The sequence below is a fragment of the Hyperolius riggenbachi genome, chromosome 4 (genome assembly GCF_040937935.1).
Source record: "Hyperolius riggenbachi isolate aHypRig1 chromosome 4, aHypRig1.pri, whole genome shotgun sequence".
Taxonomy (NCBI): domain Eukaryota; kingdom Metazoa; phylum Chordata; class Amphibia; order Anura; family Hyperoliidae; genus Hyperolius; species Hyperolius riggenbachi.
The window spans coordinates 399974455-399998012 of record NC_090649.1 but is presented as its reverse complement, the minus strand read 5'-3'; the positions used below and the strand labels follow the sequence as shown (position 1 = coordinate 399998012).

The window sequence follows — 23558 nt, the reverse complement described above, 5'->3', positions numbered from 1 at the left end:
TGCCTGCACAGGCAGCTGAGCAAATCATCACAAGCCCTTATTCAGTTATAATTCCATCCCCTAAAACTTGTGTGCAACAGTTCCGTGTGACATTTAAGTCTCAATGCTGTTGGGCTCTCTGTCGAACAGCAACATTCGGTCTCATAGAGAGATGGGAGGGATAGATGAGTAGAGATGTCCTGCTGTGGGCTGAAGAAGAAAATATAGAAGGAGTCATCTGAGGATTATCCAGCTCGGTGAATTACTGAAGTGGGGGGCAATAATGTTGGGGACACCTGTAACCATGTTATGTTGTGATCAGGGCCTGTTCTAGCCACAATGGAGTCCTGGGCAACAATTACATTTAGTGTGTGCTCGTTTAAAGTGGGCTGGGAAAAAAAAATCACCCAATAAGGAATTACATATTTAGCTTAAAGGGACTCCGAGCAGTGCAGAAACTATGGAAAGATGCGCATCATTTTAAAGCTCTCTTTCTCCTCTTTCCAATGATATATAAACCGCCACCCTACGCCTTTTAGTTTTCGCTATTTTCGCGATTGAAATTGCCGCGGCCGCGATTTCGATCGCGAAAATAGAGAAAACTAAAAGGCGTAGGGCAATGATTTAGGTGTCGCCAGAAAGAGGAGAAAGAGAGCTTTAAAATGATATCCATCTTGCCATAGTTATATTGTATTACACAGGGCGACTTTTTCTCAAAGTCAGCAGCTGCATTCAGCAGAATGGAGCTGCTGACACTGGGAAAAGTGTCCTCCTGTGTAATACAATATAACTATGGCTTGATGGATATCATTTTAAAGCTCTCTTTCTCCTCTTTCTGATGACACATAAATCGTTGCCCTACGCCTTTTAGTTTTCTCTATTTTCGCGATTGAAATCGCGGCCGCGGCAATTTCAATCGCGAAAATAGCGAAAGCTAAAAGACGCAGGGCGGTGGTTTATATATCATTGGAAAGAGGAGAAAGAGAGCTTTAAAATGATATGCATCTTTCCATAGTTTCTGCACTGCTCGGAGTCCCTTTAACATCCTTATTGTCAGATTTAGGAGAAATGTGATATGAAAAGAAGAAAATAATATTTCTGCTTGTTTCCATCTTTACTGTTTCTCTGAGATGCCAAAGGTGACTTCACTTCTGCCCATTGCTTTTTGTTTGTTCTTTAACTCTGCTCAGTGTTTTCCCTCCCTACAGCCACAGCTTAAGGTGCCCATACATCTAGCGATTTTGCAGTACGATCGACCATTCGATTCGATAACATGATCAAAGGAATCGAGAGCGAATTGAGTGTGTTTCAGAATTCCTAATCCATGAAAAGTGGCTGATATCATGTCGAATCAACCAGCTTACTCGATCGAGCAGGATGCAATATATCGGTCAATCGCACAGGAATTGGCAGCTGCTCACATATCATTCGATCAATTTTTGCATTCAGAGCATGGAGACACAACAATGCACAGATCTATTAGTGATGGTGAATCGCATAGGAATCGCTTGTAGTGTGTGGCTCACTAGTCGATCGACTTTCAATCAACTATACTGGAGTCTATTTCCCAATAAAGTTGATCGCTTCGTTGATTGACTCAGAATCGCTAGATATATGGCTACCTTTACTCTCCCTCCTAAAGCAAACGTCACCTTGACAACAGGCTTGCATCATTGTATAAACTGTACAAAGGGAGCTGGGATTCAATCACCTTCTGGACATAGTGTCCAGAAAGAAAGCTTTCTGTTATTAGCATGCTTAGATACGCTTGTTAATGTAGCTATAAAAAACATACCCACAATCCTGCTGGCATTGCACAGTTCCTACAGTTAGGCCAAACCTCCGGGACAAGCGAAAAAAAAAAAAAATTATACATACTGTATATTTTTTGTGGTTAATGCTATAAAAATGTAAGAGCTCCCTTGTGGCTGACAAGCTTAGCTAGATGCAATTTACTTGTGCCTATTTGAAGTCTACAAGTCATACAAGATGAGCACAGCTGATCATTGAGTAAGATGATTAAACATACCATATTGCTATAAAAAATTGCTGCAGTGCAGACTTTAAATAGTACTCTGGTTTACTGTATTAAAACTTTCCATACTGCAGTGAAAGAAAAATGTGAATTTCAGGCAGTGTAAAAACACAGTTGATATTGTTATTTTGGCTGGTTTTACACCTGGCCTGTGGCACCAACACCTGGCTGCTGCCGCCAACATGTTTAAAATTTCTGTGTCGTCCATTGACTTACATTACTTCCGCTGCTGATATGTTCCCACTGACATGCCACGGTAATGTGTTGTTGACTTTTTGACGGCTCAGTGGCGGATTGGGCACTTTGGCGCAACGCAATGCCGTAAGTGTGCTGCAGTACAACAGGGTAACGCAACGCAAGACAAACGTAAAAGGGACCTTAAAGGGAACCAGAGACGAAGTATCCTCATGTATTTTACCATATATATCAGTGGGAACATTAGAGAAAACTCCTACCCTGCTCTCTGTTTCATTATTTACTGTTCAGATTGCTTCTTATCCGCCCAGATAAAATCCCCGACTGAGCATTCAGTCTAGCTTTGCTAGAATGACTACGCTATAATGATTCCTGAGCAGAGCCACAAGGGGGCAGGCTTGGGCTTGAAAAGACAGCACAGAAGACAGACTCAGCTATAATGATTCCTGAACAAAGCCAGACTGAATGCTCAGTTAGGGATTTTATCAGGGCTGAGAAGAAGCAATCTGAAAAGCGAAGAATGAAACAGAGAGCAGGGTAGGCGTTTTCTCTAATGTTCCCACTGATATATATGGTAAAATACATGAGGGTGCTTCGTCTCTGGCTCCCTTTAAGCTTTGGTTTCTGACAAAATGTTTGTAAATCTGATTTTAGTTTCTGCTGGATTTTTGTACATTCACTTTATATCAGTCAACTCACTGCCCATACAATTCTATGGGACTGTTCACACCTCTGCATTGTAACAGATTGTGTTATTCTATCTCGCTGCATGCTGGCTTTGAATTAATGTGTATGTTATGACGTGCACTGGGCCCGATCTAGTTCCCTTTTTCTCCTAAGATTTCACCTAGGAGATAATTTGCATACGTAATAAAAGGGCACCTGGAAATTTGGGAGCCCAGGAAAGGCAATAGTAGAATATCGGTACATTTACAGATATTCTACTATTTAAGTGTAAAGAAGGATCCTAAAATACTGTATATATATATTAAACACCCATACTATAGCTAAACCTAACCCTAATTTCGCATAGAATCCTACCTCCTGACGCCTAACACTAATACCCTCCCTTCCGACACCCTTCCTGATCCCTAACCCCCCCCCCCCCCAAGGATATAGACGTAAGCTAGCATATACATGTATGCAATTTTTTCAAAGCTGATCAGATATCAGATTTCCAATCATTTTCCCAATTAGTTATTGATTGAAAATTAATTCAAAGGACAAACACACAGAATGATAGCCAGTACTTTGATCAATATTTTCCAGTCTGTCCAATTTTCTTTTCGATTGAGAAAGAGATGAATTTTGAGCTTCGGATCAGTCTCTGGCAGTCAGTAAGCTGTATATTTTTTTTGCCCAATCAAATGAGTTTCTCGGCTGGAGATAGGATCTGAAGTGAAAATTGCATGGTGTGCACCAGACCTTAATGCCAGTAACCTCACTTTTCTCCCTTGTAAGTAAGGAGATCAGATTGGTCACCAATTTACTCCAGTTGGCGGGCTAGATTAGAAAGACACATCATTGCTGCTCTCAGAACTTTCTTTTCTCCAACAAACTTCCATTACTAGATTGCTTAGATTGCTTATGCTAAATTGAACTGTAAATAGAGCCTAATAGGTGTACAAGGCTGATCTTTTCCATGTCTGGTTTTCAGGAAATTACTTGACGAGAGTTGAAAGAAACACCAGGCAAGTTTTTAAAAATCCATTTGATTGAAGTGATTTTGTATTGGATGTCTGTGCACCTGATTGAAAAACTGCATGCTTTTCAGCTCTACAGGTGGCCACACACGCTACAATTTTTTAAATATCTGTTCAATTTAAGAATTGCAATCAATTTTTCTAACTGAGTGTAACATTTCAGAAATAAGACCAATGTACCACACACCTATGTTCAATTTTTTCCCAATTGTGATAAAACTGATTGGAAACTCTGAGAAAATTGCTTGGGTGTGTATATTAATAAATTGACAATCTAACACACACCATACAATCTTAAAAAAAATTGAAGAGAAATATCTGACATTCCGGATTGATATAAAGCGAATAAAATGGGAAATCCGATCGGATTTTTCAGTCGAATGAAAAAAAAAGCTTTTTTGTTTCCGGGAGATACGATTGTTTTTATCGAATTGCTGTAAAATCGGATAATTTTATTGTATCGTGTGTGGCCACCTTAAGGCTTCTGCAGTGCAGCCTGATATTGGCATTAGAGTTGTAGTGGGTCCCAAAAGTCAACTGGACTTTCCCGCATAGAAGTTTAAATCGGACCTCTCCTGTCTCTGCCTATGCCCCTCACACTATACCAAGCCTATTCCTGGCCAGGTCATGCTCCTCCCATGGCATCCATGCCCTTCTTGCTCTTGTCACCTCTGGTTATATTAAAGGACAACTGAAGCGCTAGGAATTAGGATGCTGCCATATTTATTTCCTTTTCAGCCATAGACCCTGAACAAACATGCAGCAGATCAGGGGCTTGATTCACAAAGCGGGGCTAACCTACTTAGCACGTCTAAAGTCTTTAGACGTGCTAACCAGGGTGCTAAGTAGGTTAGCACCGGATTTCTCAATCAGATCGCGCTCAAAGTTCTGCGTGTAAAGTTTTGCACGCACAAAGTCCTATGCACGCGATAAGTCCCATAGGCTTTAATGGGTACTTCACGCGGAGCGCCCTGCGCTCTGTGCAGTGCACGCGAAAAGCTCATTTAGACATGCTAAGGGGGTTTTCACAGGCGTGCTAACAGTTAGCACCGCTTTGTGAATCAAGCCCCAGGTATTGCTGACATTATTGTCAGATCTGACAAGATAAGCTACATGCTTGTTTCAGGTGTTATTCAGATACTACTGCAGCCAAATAGATCAGCATGGATGCCAGGCAACTGGTATATTTTATAAGTAAATAAATATGGCAGCCTCCATACTCTTCTCACTTTAGTTATCTTTTGAAGCTTAATCACTCTTATGATTAAAGTAATCCACTGTTGGATTGTTGTAAAAGAAAGAATAAATGGAATATTGTTTGTTTATATGTGCTTGGAATTCATCTCTAGAAAGCAAGTGATCATATGTAGTTATCAAGCTTTCAAATACCGTATATGTAGATGTATGTAAATTGGTCACAAAACATAGGCATAGATGCACTACAGTGTTACTTACTACGTAGCATGTCTAATTTTTCCTCAAACTAGATTTAAACTTTTTTGTTTCTCAATTCCATGGGCAACTAATGCACATACATGCAAAACGGGCACCACAGAAGTAGCTGCTAGTAGAATATTGGTAAAATTACTGATATTCTACTATTGGGCAGTGGTAATTGCAATAGTAAAAGATGGGTAAAATGTATTATCGCTAAACCTAATCCTATTCTCCCACGAGCCCTCCCTCTACCGATGCCTAACCCTAACGGAACCTAGCCACTGATGCCTAACCCTTACCGTTCTCTCCAACAATGCCTAACCCTAACCGACCCCTCCAACAATGCCTAACCCTAACTGACTCTACACTGATGCCTAAACCTTACCAGTCCCCCCATCAATGCCTAAACCTAACTGACAGCAACCCACCAATGCCTAACCCTTAACCCCTTTCGCAAACCTGCCAATATCCACGCAGTATTATGATAAATATTTGGCACTGCAAAAGTTTGACATCTGCTATTTTATCGGGTGCCTCCAGTGGGCACATGTGGAGCACTACATTTTCTCAGAGCCTCCAGCACCAAAATGTCCTGTTCTTTTTATTATAGTAATGTTAAGCTTCACAAGGATGCTGTTGTTATGCTTCACAGGGATGCTGTTGACTTTACCACTGATGTCGAGACCACCCGGAGCACAGGTCTAAGTGACCACGGGTCTTCACCCACACTCCCTTGAGGGGAATGCAGGATCACACCCCCAGGAGGGGGATGTGGGACTTCGCTGCCTAGTGCCCACCAGGTTGTGCTCCAAGAAGCCCCTACAGTGGCTCAGAGAACAGTGACACTGCAATGTGGAGTTAACAAGGTACAGAGTCCACAGGCAAGGCGAGGTCAAAAACAGTTCCAAGGTCAGGGCTGGCAGAGTTCAAGCGTGATGAGAAGACAAGCTGGGGTCGAGGCAGGCAGAGTACTTTCATGAACGGTAAGCAGGCTGAAGATCGGGGCAGGCGGAAGACGAGCGTAGTCAGGATCAAGCCGAGGTCGGGTAACAGGTAATCAATCAAGAAGTTTGCTGGCAGAGTCACAGGAACGACTGCTGACAAGCTGTGCGAACAGACAGCACTGATGTACTGTCAGGGCAGGTTTAAATAGGCCGCTTGGCGCCAATTGACGCACGCCACGCATGCGTAGAACCGTCCGCGTGAAGGTGCGCATGCGTAACCCCGTCAGCGGGAGGTCGCGCATGCGTACTACCGTCCGCATAGACTTGGTCAGAAGCGGACGCGCATGCACGTGGTCTGATACGCGTCACGCTGGTTGGCGTGACGCCACAAAGTAAACAAACATGGCGGCCCCCTCCGTGCTCGTGCCTCGTACTGGACCCCTGGCTGTGCCTACCAGGCGACAAGGATTCGTAAGTATGACATTGCCCCCCCCCCCAAGGGCATCCTCTGGATGCCCCCAGGACTTGGCTTCTCGGGATGTCTTTGGTGGAACACCCTGACTAACCTAGGAGCATGAATATTGGTAGCTGGTTCCCATGAATTCTCCTCCACTCCAAAACCCTTCCATTTGATTAAATAAAAAAGTCTCCTCCTGGTTATTCTGGAGTCCAGAATCTTTTCTACTTCAAACTCTTCTGCCCCATCAATCATGATTGGTAGCGGTGGAGGAGTAGTTCGGTTGAAGGAAGAGTCAGGGATCACTTGCTTAAAACATGACACATGAAATACTGGGTGAATCTTCATTGCTCCCGGAAGTTTCAATTTAAAGGCTACCGCATTAATTCTCCTCTCGATCTGGAACGGGCCAATGTATCTTGGACCTAGTTTTTTAGAGGGACACTTTAGCTTGAGATTGTCTGTGGATAACCAGACTAAGTCACCAACCTGAAAATTAGGAGCAGCTGATCTCTTCTTATCTGCTTGAAACTTTGCTCTAGCCTGTGATTGCCTCAGAATCTCCTGTAATCTCCCAAAATTCTCAGAAAGGCTTGCTAATCTTGATTGGACTTCCGGTACAGCAGGATCAGAACGTAAGGTGGGCAGTATTGCAGGATGAAAGGCATAATTAGCATAAAAAGGTGTTTGTTTGGTGGATGTATGGATAGAGTTATTGTAGGCAAACTCTGCTGTAGCAAGCAGGGAGGACCAATCTTCTTGGGATATTGAAGTGAAGCAACGTAAGTATTGTTCTAAGGTTTGATTGGTACGTTCCGTCTGTCCATTGGATTGTGGATGATAGCCTGAAGACTGAGAGAGGGTAACGTTGAGCTGAGAACAGAGTTCCTTCCAAAATCTCGAGGTAAATTGAACTCCTCTATCCGAGACAATATCAGATGGTAGACCATGGAGTTTCACTATATGCTTGAGAAAGGCGTCAGCGGTAGTGACAGCAGATGGAATACCCTTCATTGGAATAAAATGTGCCATCTTGGTAAACCGATCGATTACCACAAAAATTGTAGTATGTCCTTCCGAAGGTGGCAGATCTGTAATAAAGTCCATGGCTAACATATCCCAGGGTCGAGAGGGGACAGGTAACGGTGTCAACAACCCCCACGGGCGGTGTCGAGGATTCTTAGAGCGGGCACAAATGTTGCAAGACGAAACAAAGTCTTTACAATCTGTAACTAACTCAGGCCAAAAAAAATTTCGTTGCAGCAGTTCTTGTGTCTTTGTTACCCCGAAATGACCCGCTAACTTGTTGTCGTGACATAATTATAAGATACTCAATCGGAGTTCTGAGGGAACAAAGATCCTATCCTCGAGGAAGAACACCCCCTCTCGTAATTGCAATTCCTTGGTAACATCAGCAGGTAATGAAGAAGATACTTGTTCAATCCGTTCCAGGAGCCCGGTTTGAAGTAATAGGAAATTCTTGGGAGGGAGAATAGTGTCAGGTCCAGTCAATTCTTTGGAAGATTCTACAAACATCCGGGATAATGCATCAGGCTTCCCATTCTTACTGCCAAGTCGGTACGTAACGTGAAAGTCGAAGCGGGAGAAGAATAGAGACCAGCGGGCCTGTCTCGGGCGTAGTCGTTTTGCAGTCCTCAGGTACTCTAAATTCTTATGATCAGTAAACACAGTTATGGAATGCAGTGCCCCTTCCAGTAAATATCTCCATTCCTCAAAGGCGGCTTTGATGGCTAATAATTCTCGGTCAGCGATGTCATAGTTTTTCTCAGCCGCATTCAACTTACGAGAGAAAAAGGCCATTGGGTGAAGCAAGTTCTTTGTTCCGAAACGTTGTGACAAAATAGCGCCCACAGCAAGTTCTGAAGCGTCTACCTCTAGTATAAAAGGTCATGAAGGATCTGCATGTTGAAGAACTGGAGCTGACGTGAACAGATTTTTAAGTCTTTCAAAGGCTACCTGGGCCTTGGAAGTCCACCTAAAAGGTTGATGAGTGCTGGTAAGTTGTGTGATAGGAGCCACAATGGCCGAGAAATTGTGAATAAATCTTCTGTAGAAGTTTGCAAATCTGATGAAACGTTGCACTCCTTTTCTGTCTTTGGGAACTGGCCAGTCTAAGATAGCTGAAACCTTCTGTTCGTCCATCTTGATTCCTACCGATGAAATTTGTAAGCCCAGAAACTGGATGTTGTCCTGTTCAAAAGCACACTTCTCAAGTTTTGCATAAAGATTATGGACACGGAGACGAGACAGCACTTTCTTGACATGGCCTCTGTGTTCAGATAATGTAGCGGAAAAGATCAAGATATCATCCAAATACACTGCCATGAATATATCGATAAAGTCCTTGAAAATGTCGTTGACGAAATGCTGAAACGTAGCAGGAGCATTGCAAAGACCGAATGGCATGACGAGGTACTCGAAATGTCCATAGCGAGAACGAAAGGCAGTCTTCCACTCTTCTCCCTCACGAATACGGATCAGATTATAAGCTCCTCGTAAGTCAAGCTTCGTGAAGATCTTAGCAGTTCGAAGTCTCTGGAACAAATCTGGTACAAGGGGTAATGGGTACCTGTTTTTGATAGTTATCTTATTTAATGCTCTGTAGTCCACACAGGGTCGTAAAGAACCGTCTTTTTTCCCTACAAAGAAGATCCCTGCTCCTGCCGGAGAGGTGGAAGGACGGATGAACCCTTTGCTTAAGTTCTCTTCAATGTATTGTTTGAGGATGATTGATTCAGGTTCAGAAAGAGGGAAGACTCTGCCAAAAGGAATCTCTGCTCCAGGATGCAACTCAATTGGGCAGTCATAGATGCGATGGGGAGGCAACGTATCAGCTGATTTTTTATCGAAGACATCCCTGAAGTCCTGATAGGCACTAGGTAGTAGAGGTTCCAAGGCTGAATTGAGACAGGCCAGTTGTCCCACTCGTGGCAAGCAGAACTGACGGCAATATTTAGACTGAAAAGTCACAGACCCTGAACTCCAATCAATGAGTGGATTGTGAGACCGGAGCCAAGGAACTCCCAGGATGACCGGGAAGAGAGGTGAAGGAATCAAGTCAAAGGTCAGGAATTCCTGATGATCTTCGGGAGTTATAATAAGTACAGGATAGGTCTCCGAGGTGATGGGTCCAGAAGCAAGGTGTGTCCCGTCCGCTAATTGGATGGGAAGAGGAATCTTCTTTTGACAGATAGGCAAATCAAGATGTTGTGCTAATTGAATGTCCAGAAAACATGAGCAGGCACCAGAATCAATGATGGCCTTGACTTGGATAGTTCTGTCTGGGCCCTGTAATGACAGAAACAATGGAACATGAGTGGAGGAAGTACCTACAACCGGAGGTACTGATGACAGTTCATAGTCAGGCTTACCAGGAGGTCTTATTGGACAGTTGTTCCGGAAATGGCCAGCAGATCCACAGTACATGCATAGACGAGACTCTCGGCGGCGTTGTCGTTCCTCCATTGATAATGGAGATCTGGTTGCTCCCAATTGCATAGGTTCAGGTATATCAGAGCTACTGGCCCCCGCAGAGTCAGATGGAGGTGAGGGCAGTGGAGGATGACTAAAGGCCGGTGGATTCCAGGCAGAACGAGTGGCACCAGACTTCTCAAGTCTTCTTTCCCTTAGACGTCTGTCTATTTGAGTGGAAAGCTGTATTAGTTCTTTTAGGGTCTCTGGAATACCCACTCGGGCCAGCTCATCTTTAAGCAGATCAGATAGTCCCAGACGAAATTGGAATTTCAATGCCGCATCATTCCACTGGGTGTCACCGCTCCAGCGGCGAAAATCAGAAATGTACTCTTCCACAGGCCTGCGACCCTGACGAAGATTCTGGAGAGCTGTCTCTGCGGAAGCTACTCGGCCTGGATCGTCGTATAGTTCTGCAAGAGCATCAAACAAAGTAGCCACAGTGGTCAAAGCAGGGTCATCTTGATCACGGAGCTGCAAGGCCCATGCTTGAGGTTCACCTTGAAGCAGGGATATGATTGTTCCAACTCTGGCCACTTCAGTAGCATATGTTCTGGGTTGGAGAGAGAACATCAACTGGCAAGCTCCCTTGAAAGTCCTGAATTTACTCCGATCTCCGGAAAATCTTTCAGGAAGAGGTAATTTAGGCTCTGGAGGAGGAGCTGTGACCGTAACATTAGTTGGAACAACAGGAGGATTGATGGTAGGAAGATTCTGGATCTGTGTTTGTAATTGCAAATAGTTGCCTTGCACCTGCTGAACAGAGAGGCTGAGCTCGGAGACCAATTTGCAAAGAGTGTCAATATCAGACGGAACTCCAGTAGTGTTCATGTTGGCTGTCTGTTACTGTTAAGCTTCACAAGGATGCTGTTGTTATGCTTCACAGGGATGCTGTTGACTTTACCACTGATGTCGAGACCACCCGGAGCACAGGTCTAAGTGACCACGGGTCTTCACCCACACTCCCTTGAGGGGAATGCAGGATCACACCCCCAGGAGGGGGATGTGGGACTTCGCTGCCTAGTGCCCACCAGGTTGTGCTCCAAGAAGCCCCTACAGTGGCTCAGAGAACAGTGACACTGCAATGTGGAGTTAACAAGGTACAGAGTCCACAGGCAAGGCGAGGTCAAAAACAGTTCCAAGGTCAGGGCTGGCAGAGTTCAAGCGTGATGAGAAGACAAGCTGGGGTCGAGGCAGGCAGAGTACTTTCATGAACGGTAAGCAGGCTGAAGATCGGGGCAGGCGGAAGACGAGCGTAGTCAGGATCAAGCCGAGGTCGGGTAACAGGTAATCAATCAAGAAGTTTGCTGGCAGAGTCACAGGAACGACTGCTGACAAGCTGTGCGAACAGACAGCACTGATGTACTGTCAGGGCAGGTTTAAATAGGCCGCTTGGCGCCAATTGACGCACGCCACGCATGCGTAGAACCGTCCGCGTGAAGGTGCGCATGCGTAACCCCGTCAGCGGGAGGTCGCGCATGCGTACTACCGTCCGCATAGACTTGGTCAGAAGCGGACGCGCATGCACGTGGTCTGATACGCGTCACGCTGGTTGGCGTGACGCAACAAAGTAAACAAACATGGCGGCCCCCTCCGTGCTCGTGCCTCGTACTGGACCCCTGGCTGTGCCTACCAGGCGACAAGGATTCGTAAGTATGACAAGTAAACTGCTAACATACAAAGAGATAATAGAATGATAGTTTTCTTCTCACTGTCATTAACTGTTATTCCTGCCAAACATTCCCATATTTTGTACATGCTCTAATAAAGGACAACACAACACAACACAGTAGCCTCCTAAGGAATAAGACAGGGAAATCTATCTAGCTGGAGTGGTTCTCTGACTACAAAGAGCAATGTTCAAAGACAAATGTCTGCTGCATCTGAAGAGTAACTACTATCTGATAACAATATGATATTCTGGAATAGATTTCTTACATGAGCATCCGGTTAGTGTCATGTATCTATGGAAACACCAGGCAACACTGAACAAGCTTTATAAACTCAGAGCTACATCATCACATTCTTGCTTTGTGAATATTTGCTGAAGCCGTGCCACCAATTACTGTTCCAGGAGACAGGAGTCTGCAAGGTTAGTAGTCAGGTACACTCAGTGCCAGGCTGGCCAAAAATACAGCTAAGCTGTTATTGGCTAGCACAACTACCAATCTATTGGTAAGGAGACTGCCATTTTCATGCCACACCAATAATGGATTAGAGAGACAAAGTCCCAGGAGATCAGATTGGGAGGTACTTTTCATGGTAGTGAAGATTAAATGTCAACATTCTTTAAATCCAGCCTACAAGGCTGAGACTCACATTCAAACACTCCACCATCTCACCTGCATTCAGTCTGTTAATTAAGATGCTGGCAGCCTGTTTGCATATAGCTAGGATAGGAGGTCAATTTTGACCACTGGTCACGTTTAAGCATCTGAACTCAAAGTGCATCTGTAACTCTAAAGCTGGCCACTAACGGTCCAATTTCTAGCGAAAAATCTATTCTGATCGGGTTGGTTGTAAATAATCTCCATTGGTGTACACAATCGATGGTACTTATCCGTTAGCCGGGCGCATCCTCTAGGTGGCGACAAAACTCCACCAGAGTTACATCTTTCCCTACTATCCATGTCGGCCTGGAGGGGGAATAGTAATTAGCGCCACCTGCCGGATGCGCCCAGCTAACGGATAAGTACCCAATCGATTATGAACGAGTGAAAAAAATGTTGCCCGAATGAATTTTCGTCGAACGAAAATTTGGATTTTCTTGGTGGTTGTGATAGACAGGAAGCAATGATTGGTTAGTTAATGGTGTAGTGAACGATTTTTCGTCCGATCAGAATTTCTGATCGCTCGAACGATTTTTCGCTAGAAATTGGACTGTTAGTGGCCAGCTTAAGTGTAAAGAAAATATACAACGACAAGAACCAGAAATAAACATCTACCATCATGCTCATTCCTCCTCAGCTGACTTCATCCATTTTGTTTTTTAGGTACGCTCCCAACTTCATCTCTCGATTGTCTATCTGATTGCAATATCTGTCTGTATATGGTAGAGACAGGAAGTGAAAAAATAGAATCTATCTGCAAAATCGCTTTGCAAAGCGCTGTACACAAAATCATAGCACGCAGGTAAGTGCCAGAAGGGGGAAAAAAAATCACTCACAAAATCAAAAATCTGCGATGTCTATTTTAGATGTGAACAAAGTCTCAGCGTGATTTGGCCGTAATAAAACAGAAGGTATTTGTGATAAATCAATTTTGAGCTACTGTGGTCTCCCACAATGCATCACTACTGAATATGCAAATTATCTCTTTATGCCCCAGAAGCCAGGCCTACATCCTGGATAGCAAACTTATAGCTTATACACAGAGCCAGAACAAGATCCTCCAGCACCCAAGGCTAAGACACCAAAGTGCGCCCCTCCATCCCTCCCACCCCAGCCGTCACACACTGATTGCTATGAGACTAAAGGCCCAGGGATTTCCACGAACTACGGGTCGTTTGAACTTCCCGTCGTTCCGTCGTTCGCCCGCTAAATTGGGCGTGTGTACAGGCTGTCGTTCGCTTGATAAGGGCGAGTTGCGGATTGCTCAAACTCACCCTTATCAAGCGAACGACAGCCTGTACACACGCCCGATTTAGCGGGCGAACGACGGAATGACGGGACGTTCAAATGACCCGTCGTTCGCGGAAATTCGGCATGTGTATGGGCCTTAAGAGGTGCCCCAGGGTCTCCAACCCCCTAATCTCTAGTTATCTGGTTTGCAGTCACTGCCATGTTGTTATGATCGCTTCTGCAGCGTTTACTGCTGACTGCAGTGGTATTGCAAACCAAGCAGTTCTAATGTCATTACATGCATTTGCTTGCATAGTTTGGTTTGCACTTAAACTAGTTGCTGATTCCATCTGCAGTCGCTCTGAAGTTAATGACAGTTTAATATGCTTTTGTGTAAACAAACATTGTCTGCTGCAATGGAGGGGCAATCCCTTTCCTGCAGGCTGCATATCATTGTCTGCCTTTTCCTGCTATCAGCCTGTGATTAATTACCATTCACTTGTGTGGGAATCTGCAGGTCTGCTCCCATTGGATGACCTCAGTATAAAGAACTGCTTCCTGCAATGCCTCATGGGCTACCATAGTCTCAGATTCTGTCTGTTACGCTGCCCGTGCCCCACCTCGTTCCTAGTCCGTGTGGACTGCGCTGACTCCTGCGAAGGGGTCAGCGAGTCCTCCTAGTTCTGCTCTTGTTCTAGAAGTTGTTACTCTGCTTGTCTTGTGTCATATATTGGTTCATCGCCAATATATACGCATACTTGCGCATTTTGTTATTTTCTTTGTATTCGTGTTACGTTGATACATCAGTGTCGCTGATATATACGTACACGAACTGTTTATTTCCTGTATTCAGTCAGTCAGCCTTCCAGCACGCTTTGGTAGTTTGCGCGTATCGTGAGCACCCGTGCTGAGCTAGTATCCTGTTCCTGGTCCTGTTTGTGGATTGCGTTCATCTCTGCGAAGAGATAGCGAATCCTTCTGAGTCCTGTTCCCTGTATTACTCCAGTCTTAGTCAGAGTTCCTGCTTATGTCATATATCGGTTCATTGCCGATATATACATATGTTAGTCAGACGTTACAAATAGTTTCATTGATAGCTGTAATTGTAATACGCTAGGAAATCATACTTATTGTATATTTATCTGTGTTACGTTCATCTATCTTGATCCTGCTATTTCCTGACTATCCTGTCCTGTCTTTGTGAGGCACGCCATTGCTGCAAACGCATTGGCTGCCTCATTCCAGTCTGTTTTATTGTGGACACTTGCTGTCACTAAGTAGTGGCTAGTTAAGCAAGCGTTCATTCTGTCTACCTGTCCTGATCTCCTCAGTCCTGGTTTATGCGCTCAGCGCTACTTTGCGCTGAGACTTTATTACGAAAGTGTTGTTTGTGGCTGTTCGGATCTGCACCGGCTCTGTGCACCACAATCTCCTATTGGAGTCAGTCCTCTCCTCCACTAAACTGGGGATATCCTGATTCCTTGTGCTAGTGTGTGTACCTCCTTCACGTCAGCTTATGTGTTGCATGCTGACTGTGGAGAATACACCTCCAAGCTTAACACATGTATCCCCTTTTCCTATTCCTTTCTGCTTCAAACACAATAGGGGAATGAAAGCTGAGTGAGTTTTGCACCCCCTCCATTCCTCTCACTCCAGCTGTCACACACTGATTGCTATTAGACTAAGTGGTGCCCCTAAGCCCCCAACACCTTAATCTCTAGTTATTTGGCTTGCAGTCACTGCTCTGTATCCGCTTTTCTTATTTCTCTGTGCTTCAAACACAATTGGGGAATGATAGCTGAGTGAGTCGTGCACCCCCTCCTACACTGCGCCCTGAGGCTGGAGCTTCTCTCGCCTCTGCCTCGGCCCAGGCCTGCTTATACATTTTACAGAGCCACATCAACCCAACATGCAGACAGCCTGTTTTCAGACTTTTGGTCCTCATTAGTGCATGGCAGGGATTGATATGGCTCTATGGGATAGGGCTTGGACCAGTACAACAGAATATACTTTCCTAGCATACACCCTGCGTAATGTGAAAAGAAAATAGGTCTTGTACTGCCCTTCAACGGGCTGCTATATCACATTGCATATTGTGGGACCATAGAAATGTACTGAATGCCCTCTCATTCAACGTTAAGTGGTCATTGTGGAGTATATAAGACACTCAGCAACACCTGCACTGTGATAGAAACCCAAGGCAATTGAATAGCAGAACTGTATTCTAGTTAAGTAACACTGAACCTGTCTACAAATAATTTACTGCATTGTGCTCTAAATGCAATACAGCATGAGCCTCAGTAACCAATAGGTTTTATATACTACGTCTGGCCACCATGGCCACAGGAAAATATTGAGTATGCCTTCAGAGCGGCATGATATAGTGTTTCAATTTTTATTGCCCAGCTCAAAGCAAACATTTTTCTCCCAAAGCCAGGGTTACTGTAAGACATTTATTACAGTCTGTATACTCTTTGGGATGACAAATGTCTCTCTGAGTAACTGCATTGCAGAGGATCACCAACATCTGTGGCCTACAGCTAGGGATAAAACAATATTTTCCTCCATGTGGCAATTTGATTGCCCTGATGATGCATTTGAACTGTTTATGGTTTAATGCAGTCAGGCTTTTAACTTGCACTGAGCAAAAGGCAAACGTTTATTTTTAGCCAGGAAGAGATCATGGCAGGCAGTCATTGTTGCCAAATCTCACAAGGGATCAAAAGGTCTTCATAAATGATACAAAGCAATAATCTGAATATACGACTTCATGATGGAACAATTTCTCTTTCTTTTGACATATATAATATATATACTGTATATATATATATATTTTTTTTTCAGCATAGTTAACCCAAAACAATTAAGTGATTGGTCAATGGAAGAACCACAGGGGACATCTTGTAGCTGCTCATATAGTCATTGCTCTGTCCTATAGCTGTTGTATAGGTGTCCAGATTCTATGAGGTGAAGGGTAAACTAGGAGCCAAATGGTGCAGTATTGTTAGATCAGAAATAAACATGAATTGTGGGTATACAAAGGTAGGTTGCAGCCTGCAACCACCGTGTTCGCATGCGGGGAAACAACCGTCCCCGCTCATAATCCAGATCTTCTGGAATCTGTTGGCCTGCTCTCTCAGATTTTTCCTCGTTGTAGGGAATGACAAATTAGGAAAAAATAACGATCTCCTCCTGAGAAGGTGCCTAGTGACTAGACCAAAAAGGGGGTTTCTTGGAGGCGTCCATTATGTATAAATGAATAATGTATGTTCTCTAATGGCTACACATTTTTTTTTAAAAAAAAGAGGTGTCTTAGCTCTTCAGACAAAAGCCAAAGTATTGGAAAGGAATTTTATTAGTAAAAAAGTAAAGCTGTTGATAACGCATTTCACGGGTCTTCGCCCACTTCCTTAGGTCAGTAAACCTACCTGATCTGGAAAAGATGTGGAGAATGGGCACCTGTATAGTCTCTGTCATGTTCTCCCCCCACTTTACTTGCATTGGTGTTAGAAATAATCTGTTATACAGAACTGGTTCAGAACCGTACGGTTCTGATGCAGTTCTGTATTATAATCCTCTATAATAAAAGCTAACGGTCTCTGCGTCCCATCCCTGCACTCCCTGTTTGTGTGTGTGTGTGTCCCGTGTTTTGCGCTACTGCGTATGTGCAGGGAGGGATGCAGAGAATGAGGAGCGCTGCGGGAGAACGGGGCCAGAAGAGGCGGGTGTGCGGCGTGCGCGCGGCAGCCGGCGGGGGAGCGTGCATGTGCGGTGAATGTGCGGCGGACACGGACATGAGAGGGAAGAAAGAGGAAGGGAGGAGAGGTGAGGGGAGGAGAGGGAGGCAGGGTTTCGACATAGACGGTCTACTAGTTATATAATAATAATCCTAACATTTGTATAGCACTTTTCTCAAAGTGCTCAAGAGCTGCAGCCACAAAGTATATACATATACTTACCATCTTAGTATATATACAGTATCTATCTATCTATATATATATATATATATATATATAGTAGTAACACGTTCAAGGTGCCACCCTGCAGTTTTAGGGAGTCTTACCCGAGGTCTTCTCACTGAATAGTTACTGACCCTAGCCAGGATTCAAATCTTGGTCTCCCATGTCAAAGGCAGAGCCCTTAACCAGTACACTATCTAGCCACTATAATGACTGTAAAAGAAACTTCAAACGGATCCAAGATGAAAAACTAACTATAACAAGTAACTTGTCAATATATCTTATCTAAAGTTTGTAGGTTTGATGTCGGCTTATCTTTAGTTGTTACTTTGCAGAACTGTAATGAGAGTAAATTCCTATGAGATCTTTGTACAACTATGACACCTGCATGATATAACGTACATCCAACCAATACAGAAAGTGCTGCTGACCTGGAGCACAAAGGTTAAATTGATTGTATCAATAAACCAATTTCCTTGATGAATCTTTTTCAATGCACTTTGTGGAATTAGAGAATAATCCTGACTTGTTAAAGACAGCAGATGCTTTTTTCTTTGCTTAGGTTTACACAGATTGGCTCCACTGCTGGATGTTGTCCAGGATGTTAATAGGAAAAGCGAGAGCCACTTATTGCACTAGCAATGAGATCTGGTCATCAGAGGCATTTCTCTACCTCTCCCTGTGCAAGTAGAGCTCCGGCAATTATAAACTCTTTTCAATGGAAGCCGATATTTATTATGTGTTGTAGAACCACTTTGGAGTAATAATGGTTCCCAGCATCTTGGGCTGAAGCATGAGCAGTGAGTGAGACTCTTCTCATCTATATAGGCCTCGTTCACACTTGCAAACACAGATGGCCGAACGCAACACATCTATTGCCGTGCATTGTGCTGCTAATCCCAGACACTACAGGTAGTTTAATTGACAAGTTGTGAAAATGTCACGTGTAAGAAGAGTCAGGAGAAAAAGTTAATTGCATATGGGCCCATATCTGAAAACAAAACTCCAAGCTTTTCACAAATGGAAACCCTGCAGAGATCTGTCAGCCAGGCCCAGAGCGGCAGCAGAGTGCTATACATTACCTGCTCCCAGCAGCAATACAGGACCCTCTTCACTTCCTGTTCAGTTTGCAAGTGCCATGCAGCCAGACAATCACCATGCCACCTTAGTCCCATGTCATGTGACAGGGACAGAGGATGCAGGGTGATTGGCTCGCTGCACAGCACTTAATAATCTTAACAGAAAATGAAAAGGACCTGTATTGCCGCCAGGAGAAGGTAATGTATAATGCTCTGCTGCTGCTCTGCAGAACTGCCCCCCCCTCCGCCTAGCTCCCACTCCTGGGCCCCTGGCAGGGGCTATTGTTATACCCCAGTGTCAGAGACACAGCCACCAGCAAGCAAGAAAATATTCCAAATCACTTTGATAGTACTTTTTTACTTTCTTTTTGTTTTTTTTTTCAATTTCATATTTCAATAGTTTTTATTAGTTTTATCATCAACAAGAACAAGAACAATAACCAAGATAATGAATCTTATAATACAAAATCGTATCCAAACAGGAAAATAGTGCAAATACAGTATATGTTATGTCGGTATTAGCATAGCAATATGAACCCTGAAGGCTTAGACACCCGCGAGAGATAATTATCATAAACCAGGGAGTTGATAATCATATAGTGGCATCCCCATAATGGAGTAATTCAGTAGTAAAGGGCCATCGTATTGAAAAGCTTAACAACACAGCTTGGGAGAATAGCAACTGCCCATTCACAGGACCAAATATGGTTGGGCAGGGCTGTCATCCCATGAATGCATCTGGGGGCTTGTGAGGTCCTGTTTCCAGTGGGACAGGATCGTTATCTCAGTCAAGAAAAGATTTAACTGTAACAAAACAATCAATAAGGAGGGGCGGTTTCCCGAGGGTATGACGCCAATACTGGCCTATGTAGTAATATACCTTGTTAGATTTACGATTCATGGATAAAAAATGAGTAGAGAGAAAGAGAAAGAAGAAAGAAGAGGTAATGAAAAAGAGAAGACCATGAGAGCGGGGGCTTGCCCATTCCTCCACAAGATGAGGAAGTTATGAACTAAACACATTAGCCCAGGTTAATAGTGCCTGAGTTGGGAATTCATCTCAGACCCTAATATATAGTTTGAAAGTGGAGTCCATATTTTATCAAATTTTTTCATGTTGTCCATTAATCTGGAGTTGTGACAAAGTCGTTGTTTAACCTGGTCAAAGGACAGGGTTGTGGAGTTCCAGGAAGCAGCTATTGTTAATTTTGTAGCTGTGAAAATAAAATTAATCAGAGCATTTTGAGTGGAAGACAGATTCGGATACGGAAGGCCTAAGAGTGTGTGTACAGGATTGTTGGGGATGGGAACATTGAGTAATGACGAGGCCCAGGTGCAAACTCTTATCCGTAATCGATGTACTTTCTTACATTTCCACCATATGTGGGTATGTGTACCAACCCCTAAAGCAATTGCAAGAAGAGTTTGCTTTAATCCTTGACAGTCTTTGGGGAACTTCTTTTTCAATTTCAGAGTGCTAAAAATTATTTTAAAGAGTGGATGAAAAACGTAATTGCCTATGGGCCACGGAGAGCTTTTCCACCTTTACATGAGATCTTCAGTTACATTTTCAGTTTGATTTGGCATTAATATTATTGATCTAGTCAATATTGGTTTATATTGCAAAGTAATATATAATCATTCGCTGAAATGATGCATCTCATATATTCTAACTTCAATTTTAATTACCCTTTAGTCATTAGCTTGTACCCTGCCAATTTAATTAACTTAAGAGTACTTTCAGGCTTTCGGTAGAGAGATTTCTGAGCCTAATTTTCCAGAAAATGTAAACCCAGAACTCCTTATCTAAACACCTTGCTTTCTTTTTTTCATCTTCGTTATTTATTTTGGCTGCAGGAAAGGCAAATGGGAAAGCAAAGCAAAGATATTTTCAGTGGATCTTATAACTCGTTATTTCCAGAGGAGGACAAAACTGAAGGAATAACTTACCCTTGATGTTCAGAGAAATATGGAGTCTGATTTACGCAGCATCCAATCTCAGTAAACAGCCAACTGTGACCTGGTGGTAAAAAAAAAAGAAAGTTTCAAGTTGGATTATTAGAAAAAAAATGAAATAAGCAGCCCTCTTCTATTTTAAGGCACAGAGGAGAAATCTTTAATGCCTTCATGAAACTGAAATAAACTGGAACATGGACTGGCATGGAATGAATCATCTTAGCCCAAATAAGCACCTGGAACAGGGCTAGTGCTGTCTGAGCTGCAGAAGAGGAATGACTTTATTCCTCAATTTTAATTGAAGATCTACAAATTCATACATGTTAATTTAACACTGAAAAGCACAGGTCTTGTGTACATTTTTTCCCCTCCCCTCGAACACCCTCTGTCTCTCTCTACCCCTCCTCTCTCTGTCACTCTCCACTCCTCCTTTCTCTGTCTCTCTCCACCATTCCTCTCTCTGTCTCTCTCCACACCTCCTCGCTCTGTCCCTCTTCACACCTCCTCTCTAAGTCCCTCTTCGCCCCTCCTCTTTCTGTCTCTCTCTGTCCTTCCTCTCTCTTTCTCTATCCACCCCTCCTCGCTCTGTCCCTCTCCAGCCCTCCTCTTTCTGTCTCTCTCCACCCTTCCTCTATCTTTCCCTCTCCACCCCTCCTCTTTCTGTCTGTCTGTGTCCTTCCTCTCTCTGTCTCTCTCCACTCCTCTTCTCTCTGTCCCTCTCCACCCCTCCTCCTTCTTTCCCTCTCTACCCCACTGCTCTCTGTCCCTCTCCACACCTCCTCTCTCTGTCTCTCTCCACCCCTCCTCTCTCTGTCCCTCTCCACCCTTCCTCTATCTGTCCCTCTTCATACCTCCTCTCTCTGTCCCTCTCCACCCCTCCTCTCTCTTTCCCTCTTTGCCCCTCCTCTTTCTGTTTCTCTCTGCCCTTACTCTCTCTTTCTCTATCCACCTCTCCTCGCTCTGTCCCTCTCCACCCCTCCTCTCTCTGTCCCTCTCCACCCCACCTCTTTCTGTCTCTCTGTGCCCTTGTAACACCTCTGTAATGCTTTAACTGTAAAGAAATCCTCCAGACACCAATCAAGTTCTTTTTAAGAAATATTTGTATTATGTATCATATGGATAAAAAAGTTCAGTGACACAACACATTCATAAACTTCTTAGCAGATGAGTATAGGTAGGCCTGTTGTATACATCCACCTGCTAGGATCAAGGCTAGTTCAGGAAACATACATATGTGATACAGTTTATTAGCATTAACTTGCCAGAAATTTCCTCACACAGAACTCCGCTGTCTGCCACTTCTTCATCACTGTCTTTTTAAAGTGGACCTGAATTCTTTCATAAGACAGAAGGAATAGTAGACAAATATCTGATGGTTACCTAGCAACATCCAGGATGAAACAAATATGTTGAATTGCTGATTGTGAATGATCACTTAACATATAAGAAGCACCGCTGTCTCCTCTGTATTTTGTCTGCCAGCTGTTGTCATACAATCTCTCCAGATACTGCACTGCAGTCTTCACTCTTTCTGTAATCCTGTCACTTGTTGCTCTGTCTCACTCTTGTATGCATTGCTGTCCTGTTGTCCCTGTGTCACTGTTATGTCTCTGCTGTTTTCTGTTATCTCTCTCTGTTACAGGTAAATTGTAATATCCTGGTCTTTCTTTCTTATTGCTTACTGTTTCTCTTCTGGTTTATCTCTCAAGTATCGCCGCTCTTTACTGGCCTGTAGCTGTGAGTGGTCCCTCATGTCTGCAGCTCTCTTTCTCTTCCTTACTTTAGTTTTCAGTATAGCTCTCTTATCTGTGGCTCTGACTTGCTCCATCTGTCTCACCAATGGCTGGTCTCTGTTTTTGTCTCTCTGCTCTATATCCTCAGGCAGGGAACACACTTGACTTTCAGTTTTCCGCGCGCGTTTTCCTGCATACTTTTTCTGCACACCAAGTGTGTTTCCATGCAGGAAAACGCGCGCGTTTTTTCACAGCAGCTGATGTAATTGATAGAGAAAACTGCCAAAATGTGCAGATTCAGGATGCAGAATGTCAGTTTTTTTTCTGCGTGCGAACAACACAGTAAGTGTGTACTAGCCCATTGATTAACATGAGTTCTCAGTTTTTCTGTGCAGAAAACGCGTACGAAAACAGTCAAGTGTGTTCCCTGCCTCAACATCACACACTCATTTCTTGCTGCATCATCAATTCAGTCTCCATGGAATCTCAGGCTCCTCCCCCTAACTAGCCTTCAACTGCTAAAACCCAACTGCCATTTCCCCTTGCACATGCCCAGCTTCTCTCTCCTCTTTTCTGATAATGGGCTCCCCCTGGTTGCAACTGCAGGCTCTCTTTACAGCAGCACTTCCCACAAAAACGAAATGAATGCATATTTAACCCTTGGTGCGTGGGTCTGTTGCAATGACACACACATAGGTTTACACCCTTCTTTTCTCTGTCTCTCTCCACTCCTCCTCTCTCTGTCCCTCTCTACCCCTCTGCTCTCTGTCCCTCTTCACCCCTCCTCTCTCTGTCTCTCTCCACCCCTCCTCTCTCTGTCCCTCTCTGCCTCTCCTATTTGTGTCATTTTCCACCCCTCCTCTATCCGTCTCTATCCACCCCCCTCTATCTGTTTCTCTACACCCCTACTCTTTCTACTGAATTCAACAATACTAGATATGCATGGTATCCCACTTTTCCTGTCCATCCTGGAATAGATCCACCAGTGCAGGTAGCCAGATAGGTGCAGCCATTATAGATAGTGTGGAA

At 43.9% G+C, this 23558-nt stretch overlaps 1 protein-coding gene across 1 annotated transcript in view; it reads right to left on the bottom strand.

The window, feature by feature from the left end:
* Positions 1-22982, bottom strand: part of SLC8A1 (solute carrier family 8 member A1) — a 776612-nt gene extending 753630 nt beyond the window's left edge. The window contains exons 1-2 of the mRNA XM_068232265.1: positions 22177-22982; positions 20791-20860 (exon numbers count right to left, since the gene is read on the bottom strand). The gene's annotated coding sequence lies outside the window, so the exon portion shown is untranslated. The remainder of the gene's footprint in view (positions 1-20790; positions 20861-22176) is intronic.
* Positions 22983-23558: the final 576 nt, after the last annotated feature.